This window comes from Vulpes vulpes, unplaced genomic scaffold (assembly GCF_048418805.1).
Source record: "Vulpes vulpes isolate BD-2025 unplaced genomic scaffold, VulVul3 u000000825, whole genome shotgun sequence".
NCBI classification, from domain to species: Eukaryota; Metazoa; Chordata; class Mammalia; order Carnivora; family Canidae; genus Vulpes; species Vulpes vulpes.
In genome coordinates, this window is record NW_027325840.1 from 27,502 (window position 1) to 39,513 (window position 12,012).

Here is a 12,012-nt window from a genome sequence, read left to right on the forward strand (position 1 = left end):
AGCCGGCGCCCTCGGTGCTCCGCGGCGCCCTGCGGTGCTTCCGGCGGGGCGGGGGCCATGCCACGGGTCGCCCGGAGGGGGGCGCCGCCGCCGCCGCCGCCGCCGCCGCCGCCGCCGCCGCCGCCGCCGCGTTGGTCGAGGGGGCGTTGGCGGCCAAGGGACAGACAGGAAGGCAGGCAAAAGGCCGAGGAAAAAAAGCCTACAGCACCCGGTATTCCCAGGCGGTCTCCCATCCAAGTACTAACCAGGCCCGACCCTGCTTAGCTTCCGAGATCAGACGAGATCGGGCGCGTTCAGGGTGGTATGGCCGTAGACGTCCGCGGCTGCCGCTGGGCGCCCCAAGAGCCTGCTCTGCGCCTCTCCGGGCCAGGCGCCCGCCGCTCCTCAGCCCTCCGCCCGCCCGATCGCGCCAGCCCGCCTGCATGCTCGCCTGCCGGCCCGACTGATTGATTGACTGACCGCCTCCCGCGCCACGCCCGGGGTGGCGGAGGGCGCCTGCCCCGGGCCGGGCGGGGGGGGTGGGGGCCAAGACGCCTCCCGCACCCCGGAGCGGAGGCTGTCGCCGGAGCCCGGGCGCGCTCCCGTCCCCGGCCTGGCGGGCGCGTCGCCGCCGCTCGGCTCCCCGGATGGCACGCCGCCCCACCTCGGACCGCTCACTGGCTGGGGGGGTGCCGCGGGCCGGCGCCGGCCGGCTCCGGACGACCCCTGGCCTCTCCTGTTCTTCAGCCGGCCTGGCTCAAAGCCAAGCCGGGGCCGCCCGCGCCGCCGGACCCCATCCTCGGACAGGCAGGGACACAGACACAGGTGCCCACGACAGACAGACAGACACACACACACACACACACAGACGGAGGGACACGGGCACTCGGAGCTGGGCCACAAGGCCTGTGGGGGCGAGGCAGCCACCCCGCCGGAGGGGCGCAGGCCCTGGAGCTGCCTTAGGAGCCCTGGCAGCCGCGGGCCCTGCAGCCACGGTGTCAGGGATGCCGTTCTGCCCCCATTCCTGCCCATCAGCCGAACCGCCGCGGGACCGTGTGCCTGTGTTGCGTGCGCGGCGCCCACGCCCAGGCGCGGAGCGAGTCTCTCTTGTGTCTCTTGCTGTGTTGCGCGCGGCCCTTTTCGGCATGGGTGCCGGCCGCCCCCGCGTCGCTGTGGCCTTGGCTGTTGCGGGGCCGCGGAGCGCGCAGCCCGGTGCCAACGGGGCCTGAGGCCCCGGGCGGTCGGGCCATCTGGTGTCCCGGGCCCGCGGAGCGTGGACGTCGTGGCTGAGGGCCGAAGGGACGGTGGTCCGCGGGGGAGGCAGGGCATGTCCTTCGGAGAGAAGGTGCAGGCGGGCCCGGGCCGAAGGTGGGGGGGGTTGCGGGTGGCTGGGTGGCTTGGAGGCTGGGGGCGGTGCCAGGGAATTGCTAGGGGCTGGGGGCGGGCCTGGGGGCGGAGATTGGGGCGGGGCGAGGAGGGCCCGCAGGCGGACCCGGCCCCGGCCCCGGCCCCGGCCCCCAAAGCCCCGCCCCGGCCCCGGCCCCCAAAGCCCCGCCCCGGCCCCGGCCCCCAAAGCCCCGCCCCGGCCCCCCGGAGGGGCTCGCAGGCCTGCGGAGACGGGATCCAGCCCCCGCCCGGCTCCCCCCAGCGACCGCCCCCTCCCCGCCCCGGCCCCGAGGTTCCTGCTGTCGCCCCGTCCCCTCCGTCGGCCGCCTTCGGGCCCCCGCGGCGCCCTGGGACGCGCGGCCGGCTAGGACGTGGGTGGGTGTGCTTGAAGGGCGGGCTGCGAGGGTGAAGGGCTTGAGAGGAAGAGGAGGTGGTGCATGTGTGTGGCCTCCTGCCCGTGCAGCCGGCGCCCTCGGTGCTCCGCGGCGCCCTGCGGTGCTTCCGGCGGGGCGGGGGCCATGCCACGGGTCGCCCGGAGGGGGGCGCCGCCGCCGCCGCCGCCGCCGCCGCCGCCGCCGCCGCCGCCGCCGCGTTGGTCGAGGGGGCGTTGGCGGCCAAGGGACAGACAGGAAGGCAGGCAAAAGGCCGAGGAAAAAAAGCCTACAGCACCCGGTATTCCCAGGCGGTCTCCCATCCAAGTACTAACCAGGCCCGACCCTGCTTAGCTTCCGAGATCAGACGAGATCGGGCGCGTTCAGGGTGGTATGGCCGTAGACATCCGCGGCTGCCGCTGGGCGCCCCAAGAGCCTGCTCTGCGCCTCTCCGGGCCAGGCGCCCGCCGCTCCTCAGCCCTCCGCCCGCCCGATCGCGCCAGCCCGCCTGCATGCTCGCCTGCCGGCCCGACTGATTGATTGACTGACCGCCTCCCGCGCCGCGCCCGGGGTGGCGGAGGGCGCCTGCCCCGGGCCGGGCGGGGGGGGTGGGGGCCAAGACGCCTCCCGCACCCCGGAGCGGAGGCTGTCGCCGGAGCCCGGGCGCGCTCCCGTCCCCGGCCTGGCGGGCGCGTCGCCGCCGCTCGGCTCCCCGGATGGCACGCCGCCCCACCTCGGACCGCTCACTGGCTGGGGGGGTGCCGCGGGCCGGCGCCGGCCGGCTCCGGACGACCCCTGGCCTCTCCTGTTCTTCAGCCGGCCTGGCTCAAAGCCAAGCCGGGGCCGCCCGCGCCGCCGGACCCCATCCTCGGACAGGCAGGGACACAGACACAGGTGCCCACGACAGACAGACAGACAGACACACACACACACACAGACGGAGGGACACGGGCACTCGGAGCTGGGCCACAAGGCCTGTGGGGGCGAGGCAGCCACCCCGCCGGAGGGGCGCAGGCCCTGGAGCTGCCTTAGGAGCCCTGGCAGCCGCGGGCCCTGCAGCCACGGTGTCAGGGATGCCGTTCTGCCCCCATTCCTGCCCATCAGCCGAACCGCCGCGGGACCGTGTGCCTGTGTTGCGTGCGCGGCGCCCACGCCCAGGCGCGGAGCGAGTCTCTCTTGTGTCTCTTGCTGTGTTGCGCGCGGCCCTTTTCGGCATGGGTGCCGGCCGCCCCCGCGTCGCTGTGGCCTTGGCTGTTGCGGGGCCGCGGAGCGCGCAGCCCGGTGCCAACGGGGCCTGAGGCCCCGGGCGGTCGGGCCATCTGGTGTCCCGGGCCCGCGGAGCGTGGACGTCGTGGCTGAGGGCCGAAGGGACGGTGGTCCGCGGGGGAGGCAGGGCATGTCCTTCGGAGAGAAGGTGCAGGCGGGCCCGGGCCGAAGGTGGGGGGGGTTGCGGGTGGCTGGGTGGCTTGGAGGCTGGGGGCGGTGCCAGGGAATTGCTAGGGGCTGGGGGCGGGCCTGGGGGCGGAGATTGGGGCGGGGCGAGGAGGGCCCCGGCCCCGGCCCCGGCCCCCAAAGCCCCGCCCCGGCCCCGGCCCCCAAAGCCCCGCCCCGGCCCCCCGGAGGGGCTCGCAGGCCTGCGGAGACGGGATCCAGCCCCCGCCCGGCTCCCCCCAGCGACCGCCCCCTCCCCGCCCCGGCCCCGAGGTTCCTGCTGTCGCCCCGTCCCCTCCGTCGGCCGCCTTCGGGCCCCCGCGGCGCCCTGGGACGCGCGGCCGGCTAGGACGTGGGTGGGTGTGCTTGAAGGGCGGGCTGCGAGGGTGAAGGGCTTGAGAGGAAGAGGAGGTGGTGCATGTGTGTGGCCTCCTGCCCGTGCAGCCGGCGCCCTCGGTGCTCCGCGGCGCCCTGCGGTGCTTCCGGCGGGGCGGGGGCCATGCCACGGGTCGCCCGGAGGGGGGCGCCGCCGCCGCCGCCGCCGCCGCCGCCGCCGCCGCCGCCGCGTTGGTCGAGGGGGCGTTGGCGGCCAAGGGACAGACAGGAAGGCAGGCAAAAGGCCGAGGAAAAAAAGCCTACAGCACCCGGTATTCCCAGGCGGTCTCCCATCCAAGTACTAACCAGGCCCGACCCTGCTTAGCTTCCGAGATCAGACGAGATCGGGCGCGTTCAGGGTGGTATGGCCGTAGACGTCCGCGGCTGCCGCTGGGCGCCCCAAGAGCCTGCTCTGCGCCTCTCCGGGCCAGGCGCCCGCCGCTCCTCAGCCCTCCGCCCGCCCGATCGCGCCAGCCCGCCTGCATGCTCGCCTGCCGGCCCGACTGATTGATTGACTGACCGCCTCCCGCGCCGCGCCCGGGGTGGCGGAGGGCGCCTGCCCCGGGCCGGGCGGGGGGGGTGGGGGCCAAGACGCCTCCCGCACCCCGGAGCGGAGGCTGTCGCCGGAGCCCGGGCGCGCTCCCGTCCCCGGCCTGGCGGGCGCGTCGCCGCCGCTCGGCTCCCCGGATGGCACGCCGCCCCACCTCGGACCGCTCACTGGCTGGGGGGGTGCCGCGGGCCGGCGCCGGCCGGCTCCGGACGACCCCTGGCCTCTCCTGTTCTTCAGCCGGCCTGGCTCAAAGCCAAGCCGGGGCCGCCCGCGCCGCCGGACCCCATCCTCGGACAGGCAGGGACACAGACACAGGTGCCCACGACAGACAGACAGACACACACACACACACACACAGACGGAGGGACACGGGCACTCGGAGCTGGGCCACAAGGCCTGTGGGGGCGAGGCAGCCACCCCGCCGGAGGGGCGCAGGCCCTGGAGCTGCCTTAGGAGCCCTGGCAGCCGCGGGCCCTGCAGCCACGGTGTCAGGGATGCCGTTCTGCCCCCATTCCTGCCCATCAGCCGAACCGCCGCGGGACCGTGTGCCTGTGTTGCGTGCGCGGCGCCCACGCCCAGGCGCGGAGCGAGTCTCTCTTGTGTCTCTTGCTGTGTTGCGCGCGGCCCTTTTCGGCATGGGTGCCGGCCGCCCCCGCGTCGCTGTGGCCTTGGCTGTTGCGGGGCCGCGGAGCGCGCAGCCCGGTGCCAACGGGGCCTGAGGCCCCGGGCGGTCGGGCCATCTGGTGTCCCGGGCCCGCGGAGCGTGGACGTCGTGGCTGAGGGCCGAAGGGACGGTGGTCCGCGGGGGAGGCAGGGCATGTCCTTCGGAGAGAAGGTGCAGGCGGGCCCGGGCCGAAGGTGGGGGGGGTTGCGGGTGGCTGGGTGGCTTGGAGGCTGGGGGCGGTGCCAGGGAATTGCTAGGGGCTGGGGGCGGGCCTGGGGGCGGAGATTGGGGCGGGGCGAGGAGGGCCCGCAGGCGGGCCCGGCCCCGGCCCCGGCCCCGGCCCCCAAAGCCCCGCCCCGGCCCCCCGGAGGGGCTCGCAGGCCTGCGGAGACGGGATCCAGCCCCCGCCCGGCTCCCCCCAGCGACCGCCCCCTCCCCGCCCCGGCCCCGAGGTTCCTGCTGTCGCCCCGTCCCCTCCGTCGGCCGCCTTCGGGCCCCCGCGGCGCCCTGGGACGCGCGGCCGGCTAGGACGTGGGTGGGTGTGCTTGAAGGGCGGGCTGCGAGGGTGAAGGGCTTGAGAGGAAGAGGAGGTGGTGCATGTGTGTGGCCTCCTGCCCGTGCAGCCGGCGCCCTCGGTGCTCCGCGGCGCCCTGCGGTGCTTCCGGCGGGGCGGGGGCCATGCCACGGGTCGCCCGGAGGGGGGCGCCGCCGCCGCCGCCGCCGCCGCCGCCGCCGCCGCCGCCGCCGCCGCCGCGTTGGTCGAGGGGGCGTTGGCGGCCAAGGGACAGACAGGAAGGCAGGCAAAAGGCCGAGGAAAAAAAGCCTACAGCACCCGGTATTCCCAGGCGGTCTCCCATCCAAGTACTAACCAGGCCCGACCCTGCTTAGCTTCCGAGATCAGACGAGATCGGGCGCGTTCAGGGTGGTATGGCCGTAGACGTCCGCGGCTGCCGCTGGGCGCCCCAAGAGCCTGCTCTGCGCCTCTCCGGGCCAGGCGCCCGCCGCTCCTCAGCCCTCCGCCCGCCCGATCGCGCCAGCCCGCCTGCATGCTCGCCTGCCGGCCCGACTGATTGATTGACTGACCGCCTCCCGCGCCACGCCCGGGGTGGCGGAGGGCGCCTGCCCCGGGCCGGGCGGGGGGGGTGGGGGCCAAGACGCCTCCCGCACCCCGGAGCGGAGGCTGTCGCCGGAGCCCGGGCGCGCTCCCGTCCCCGGCCTGGCGGGCGCGTCGCCGCCGCTCGGCTCCCCGGATGGCACGCCGCCCCACCTCGGACCGCTCACTGGCTGGGGGGGTGCCGCGGGCCGGCGCCGGCCGGCTCCGGACGACCCCTGGCCTCTCCTGTTCTTCAGCCGGCCTGGCTCAAAGCCAAGCCGGGGCCGCCCGCGCCGCCGGACCCCATCCTCGGACAGGCAGGGACACAGACACAGGTGCCCACGACAGACAGACAGACACACACACACACACACACAGACGGAGGGACACGGGCACTCGGAGCTGGGCCACAAGGCCTGTGGGGGCGAGGCAGCCACCCCGCCGGAGGGGCGCAGGCCCTGGAGCTGCCTTAGGAGCCCTGGCAGCCGCGGGCCCTGCAGCCACGGTGTCAGGGATGCCGTTCTGCCCCCATTCCTGCCCATCAGCCGAACCGCCGCGGGACCGTGTGCCTGTGTTGCGTGCGCGGCGCCCACGCCCAGGCGCGGAGCGAGTCTCTCTTGTGTCTCTTGCTGTGTTGCGCGCGGCCCTTTTCGGCATGGGTGCCGGCCGCCCCCGCGTCGCTGTGGCCTTGGCTGTTGCGGGGCCGCGGAGCGCGCAGCCCGGTGCCAACGGGGCCTGAGGCCCCGGGCGGTCGGGCCATCTGGTGTCCCGGGCCCGCGGAGCGTGGACGTCGTGGCTGAGGGCCGAAGGGACGGTGGTCCGCGGGGGAGGCAGGGCATGTCCTTCGGAGAGAAGGTGCAGGCGGGCCCGGGCCGAAGGTGGGGGGGGTTGTGGGTGGCTGGGTGGCTTGGAGGCTGGGGGCGGTGCCAGGGAATTGCTAGGGGCTGGGGGCGGGCCTGGGGGCGGAGATTGGGGCGGGGCGAGGAGGGCCCCGGCCCCGGCCCCGGCCCCCAAAGCCCCGCCCCGGCCCCGGCCCCCAAAGCCCCGCCCCGGCCCCCCGGAGGGGCTCGCAGGCCTGCGGAGACGGGATCCAGCCCCCGCCCGGCTCCCCCCAGCGACCGCCCCCTCCCCGCCCCGGCCCCGAGGTTCCTGCTGTCGCCCCGTCCCCTCCGTCGGCCGCCTTCGGGCCCCCGCGGCGCCCTGGGACGCGCGGCCGGCTAGGACGTGGGTGGGTGTGCTTGAAGGGCGGGCTGCGAGGGTGAAGGGCTTGAGAGGAAGAGGAGGTGGTGCATGTGTGTGGCCTCCTGCCCGTGCAGCCGGCGCCCTCGGTGCTCCGCGGCGCCCTGCGGTGCTTCCGGCGGGGCGGGGGCCATGCCACGGGTCGCCCGGAGGGGGGCGCCGCCGCCGCCGCCGCCGCCGCCGCCGCCGCCGCCGCCGCCGCCGCGTTGGTCGAGGGGGCGTTGGCGGCCAAGGGACAGACAGGAAGGCAGGCAAAAGGCCGAGGAAAAAAAGCCTACAGCACCCGGTATTCCCAGGCGGTCTCCCATCCAAGTACTAACCAGGCCCGACCCTGCTTAGCTTCCGAGATCAGACGAGATCGGGCGCGTTCAGGGTGGTATGGCCGTAGACGTCCGCGGCTGCCGCTGGGCGCCCCAAGAGCCTGCTCTGCGCCTCTCCGGGCCAGGCGCCCGCCGCTCCTCAGCCCTCCGCCCGCCCGATCGCGCCAGCCCGCCTGCATGCTCGCCTGCCGGCCCGACTGATTGATTGACTGACCGCCTCCCGCGCCGCGCCCGGGGTGGCGGAGGGCGCCTGCCCCGGGCCGGGCGGGGGGGGTGGGGGCCAAGACGCCTCCCGCACCCCGGAGCGGAGGCTGTCGCCGGAGCCCGGGCGCGCTCCCGTCCCCGGCCTGGCGGGCGCGTCGCCGCCGCTCGGCTCCCCGGATGGCACGCCGCCCCACCTCGGACCGCTCACTGGCTGGGGGGGTGCCGCGGGCCGGCGCCGGCCGGCTCCGGACGACCCCTGGCCTCTCCTGTTCTTCAGCCGGCCTGGCTCAAAGCCAAGCCGGGGCCGCCCGCGCCGCCGGACCCCATCCTCGGACAGGCAGGGACACAGACACAGGTGCCCACGACAGACAGACAGACACACACACACACACACACAGACGGAGGGACACGGGCACTCGGAGCTGGGCCACAAGGCCTGTGGGGGCGAGGCAGCCACCCCGCCGGAGGGGCGCAGGCCCTGGAGCTGCCTTAGGAGCCCTGGCAGCCGCGGGCCCTGCAGCCACGGTGTCAGGGATGCCGTTCTGCCCCCATTCCTGCCCATCAGCCGAACCGCCGCGGGACCGTGTGCCTGTGTTGCGTGCGCGGCGCCCACGCCCAGGCGCGGAGCGAGTCTCTCTTGTGTCTCTTGCTGTGTTGCGCGCGGCCCTTTTCGGCATGGGTGCCGGCCGCCCCCGCGTCGCTGTGGCCTTGGCTGTTGCGGGGCCGCGGAGCGCGCAGCCCGGTGCCAACGGGGCCTGAGGCCCCGGGCGGTCGGGCCATCTGGTGTCCCGGGCCCGCGGAGCGTGGACGTCGTGGCTGAGGGCCGAAGGGACGGTGGTCCGCGGGGGAGGCAGGGCATGTCCTTCGGAGAGAAGGTGCAGGCGGGCCCGGGCCGAAGGTGGGGGGGGTTGCGGGTGGCTGGGTGGCTTGGAGGCTGGGGGCGGTGCCAGGGAATTGCTAGGGGCTGGGGGCGGGCCTGGGGGCGGAGATTGGGGCGGGGCGAGGAGGGCCCGCAGGCGGGCCCGGCCCCGGCCCCGGCCCCGGCCCCGGCCCCCAAAGCCCCGCCCCGGCCCCGGCCCCCAAAGCCCCGCCCCGGCCCCCCGGAGGGGCTCGCAGGCCTGCGGAGACGGGATCCAGCCCCCGCCCGGCTCCCCCCAGCGACCGCCCCCTCCCCGCCCCGGCCCCGAGGTTCCTGCTGTCGCCCCGTCCCCTCCGTCGGCCGCCTTCGGGCCCCCGCGGCGCCCTGGGACGCGCGGCCGGCTAGGACGTGGGTGGGTGTGCTTGAAGGGCGGGCTGCGAGGGTGAAGGGCTTGAGAGGAAGAGGAGGTGGTGCATGTGTGTGGCCTCCTGCCCGTGCAGCCGGCGCCCTCGGTGCTCCGCGGCGCCCTGCGGTGCTTCCGGCGGGGCGGGGGCCATGCCACGGGTCGCCCGGAGGGGCGCGCGCCGCCGCCGCCGCCGCCGCCGCCGCCGCCGCCGCCGCCGCGTTGGTCGAGGGGGCGTTGGCGGCCAAGGGACAGACAGGAAGGCAGGCAAAAGGCCGAGGAAAAAAAGCCTACAGCACCCGGTATTCCCAGGCGGTCTCCCATCCAAGTACTAACCAGGCCCGACCCTGCTTAGCTTCCGAGATCAGACGAGATCGGGCGCGTTCAGGGTGGTATGGCCGTAGACGTCCGCGGCTGCCGCTGGGCGCCCCAAGAGCCTGCTCTGCGCCTCTCCGGGCCAGGCGCCCGCCGCTCCTCAGCCCTCCGCCCGCCCGATCGCGCCAGCCCGCCTGCATGCTCGCCTGCCGGCCCGACTGATTGATTGACTGACCGCCTCCCGCGCCGCGCCCGGGGTGGCGGAGGGCGCCTGCCCCGGGCCGGGCGGGGGGGGTGGGGGCCAAGACGCCTCCCGCACCCCGGAGCGGAGGCTGTCGCCGGAGCCCGGGCGCGCTCCCGTCCCCGGCCTGGCGGGCGCGTCGCCGCCGCTCGGCTCCCCGGATGGCACGCCGCCCCACCTCGGACCGCTCACTGGCTGGGGGGGTGCCGCGGGCCGGCGCCGGCCGGCTCCGGACGACCCCTGGCCTCTCCTGTTCTTCAGCCGGCCTGGCTCAAAGCCAAGCCGGGGCCGCCCGCGCCGCCGGACCCCATCCTCGGACAGGCAGGGACACAGACACAGGTGCCCACGACAGACAGACAGACACACACACACACACACACAGACGGAGGGACACGGGCACTCGGAGCTGGGCCACAAGGCCTGTGGGGGCGAGGCAGCCACCCCGCCGGAGGGGCGCAGGCCCTGGAGCTGCCTTAGGAGCCCTGGCAGCCGCGGGCCCTGCAGCCACGGTGTCAGGGATGCCGTTCTGCCCCCATTCCTGCCCATCAGCCGAACCGCCGCGGGACCGTGTGCCTGTGTTGCGTGCGCGGCGCCCACGCCCAGGCGCGGAGCGAGTCTCTCTTGTGTCTCTTGCTGTGTTGCGCGCGGCCCTTTTCGGCATGGGTGCCGGCCGCCCCCGCGTCGCTGTGGCCTTGGCTGTTGCGGGGCCGCGGAGCGCGCAGCCCGGTGCCAACGGGGCCTGAGGCCCCGGGCGGTCGGGCCATCTGGTGTCCCGGGCCCGCGGAGCGTGGACGTCGTGGCTGAGGGCCGAAGGGACGGTGGTCCGCGGGGGAGGCAGGGCATGTCCTTCGGAGAGAAGGTGCAGGCGGGCCCGGGCCGAAGGTGGGGGGGGTTGCGGGTGGCTGGGTGGCTTGGAGGCTGGGGGCGGTGCCAGGGAATTGCTAGGGGCTGGGGGCGGGCCTGGGGGCGGAGATTGGGGCGGGGCGAGGAGGGCCCCGGCCCCGGCCCCGGCCCCCAAAGCCCCGCCCCGGCCCCGGCCCCCAAAGCCCCGCCCCGGCCCCCCGGAGGGGCTCGCAGGCCTGCGGAGACGGGATCCAGCCCCCGCCCGGCTCCCCCCAGCGACCGCCCCCTCCCCGCCCCGGCCCCGAGGTTCCTGCTGTCGCCCCGTCCCCTCCGTCGGCCGCCTTCGGGCCCCCGCGGCGCCCTGGGACGCGCGGCCGGCTAGGACGTGGGTGGGTGTGCTTGAAGGGCGGGCTGCGAGGGTGAAGGGCTTGAGAGGAAGAGGAGGTGGTGCATGTGTGTGGCCTCCTGCCCGTGCAGCCGGCGCCCTCGGTGCTCCGCGGCGCCCTGCGGTGCTTCCGGCGGGGCGGGGGCCATGCCACGGGTCGCCCGGAGGGGGGCGCCGCCGCCGCCGCCGCCGCCGCCGCCGCCGCCGCCGCCGCGTTGGTCGAGGGGGCGTTGGCGGCCAAGGGACAGACAGGAAGGCAGGCAAAAGGCCGAGGAAAAAAAGCCTACAGCACCCGGTATTCCCAGGCGGTCTCCCATCCAAGTACTAACCAGGCCCGACCCTGCTTAGCTTCCGAGATCAGACGAGATCGGGCGCGTTCAGGGTGGTATGGCCGTAGACGTCCGCGGCTGCCGCTGGGCGCCCCAAGAGCCTGCTCTGCGCCTCTCCGGGCCAGGCGCCCGCCGCTCCTCAGCCCTCCGCCCGCCCGATCGCGCCAGCCCGCCTGCATGCTCGCCTGCCGGCCCGACTGATTGATTGACTGACCGCCTCCCGCGCCGCGCCCGGGGTGGCGGAGGGCGCCTGCCCCGGGCCGGGCGGGGGGGGTGGGGGCCAAGACGCCTCCCGCACCCCGGAGCGGAGGCTGTCGCCGGAGCCCGGGCGCGCTCCCGTCCCCGGCCTGGCGGGCGCGTCGCCGCCGCTCGGCTCCCCGGATGGCACGCCGCCCCACCTCGGACCGCTCACTGGCTGGGGGGGTGCCGCGGGCCGGCGCCGGCCGGCTCCGGACGACCCCTGGCCTCTCCTGTTCTTCAGCCGGCCTGGCTCAAAGCCAAGCCGGGGCCGCCCGCGCCGCCGGACCCCATCCTCGGACAGGCAGGGACACAGACACAGGTGCCCACGACAGACAGACAGACACACACACACACACACACAGACGGAGGGACACGGGCACTCGGAGCTGGGCCACAAGGCCTGTGGGGGCGAGGCAGCCACCCCGCCGGAGGGGCGCAGGCCCTGGAGCTGCCTTAGGAGCCCTGGCAGCCGCGGGCCCTGCAGCCACGGTGTCAGGGATGCCGTTCTGCCCCCATTCCTGCCCATCAGCCGAACCGCCGCGGGACCGTGTGCCTGTGTTGCGTGCGCGGCGCCCACGCCCAGGCGCGGAGCGAGTCTCTCTTGTGTCTCTTGCTGTGTTGCGCGCGGCCCTTTTCGGCATGGGTGCCGGCCGCCCCCGCGTCGCTGTGGCCTTGGCTGTTGCGGGGCCGCGGAGCGCGCAGCCCGGTGCCAACGGGGCCTGAGGCCCCGGGCGGTCGGGCCATCTGGTGTCCCGGGCCCGCGGAGCGTGGACGTCGTGGCTGAG

At 76.2% G+C, this 12,012-nt stretch overlaps 7 non-coding genes across 7 annotated transcripts; all 7 read right to left on the reverse strand.

The window, feature by feature from the left end:
- Positions 1-196: 196 nt before the first annotated feature.
- On the reverse strand, positions 197-315 carry LOC140597558 (5S ribosomal RNA). The gene has a single exon (XR_011999400.1). It is a non-coding gene; the product is annotated as a 5S ribosomal RNA (ribosomal RNA).
- Positions 316-2,022: 1,707 nt separating this feature from the next.
- Positions 2,023-2,141, reverse strand: LOC140597559 (5S ribosomal RNA). The gene has a single exon (XR_011999401.1). It is a non-coding gene; the product is annotated as a 5S ribosomal RNA (ribosomal RNA).
- A 1,658-nt stretch (positions 2,142-3,799) lies between these two features.
- On the reverse strand, positions 3,800-3,918 carry LOC140597560 (5S ribosomal RNA). The gene has a single exon (XR_011999402.1). It is a non-coding gene; the product is annotated as a 5S ribosomal RNA (ribosomal RNA).
- Positions 3,919-5,576: 1,658 nt separating this feature from the next.
- LOC140597561 (5S ribosomal RNA) lies at positions 5,577-5,695 on the reverse strand. The gene has a single exon (XR_011999403.1). It is a non-coding gene; the product is annotated as a 5S ribosomal RNA (ribosomal RNA).
- A 1,664-nt stretch (positions 5,696-7,359) lies between these two features.
- LOC140597562 (5S ribosomal RNA) lies at positions 7,360-7,478 on the reverse strand. Its single transcript, XR_011999404.1, has one exon. It is a non-coding gene; the product is annotated as a 5S ribosomal RNA (ribosomal RNA).
- A 1,683-nt stretch (positions 7,479-9,161) lies between these two features.
- LOC140597563 (5S ribosomal RNA) lies at positions 9,162-9,280 on the reverse strand. The gene has a single exon (XR_011999405.1). It is a non-coding gene; the product is annotated as a 5S ribosomal RNA (ribosomal RNA).
- Positions 9,281-10,938: 1,658 nt separating this feature from the next.
- Positions 10,939-11,057, reverse strand: LOC140597564 (5S ribosomal RNA). The gene has a single exon (XR_011999406.1). It is a non-coding gene; the product is annotated as a 5S ribosomal RNA (ribosomal RNA).
- Between the last annotated feature and the right edge of the window lie 955 nt (positions 11,058-12,012).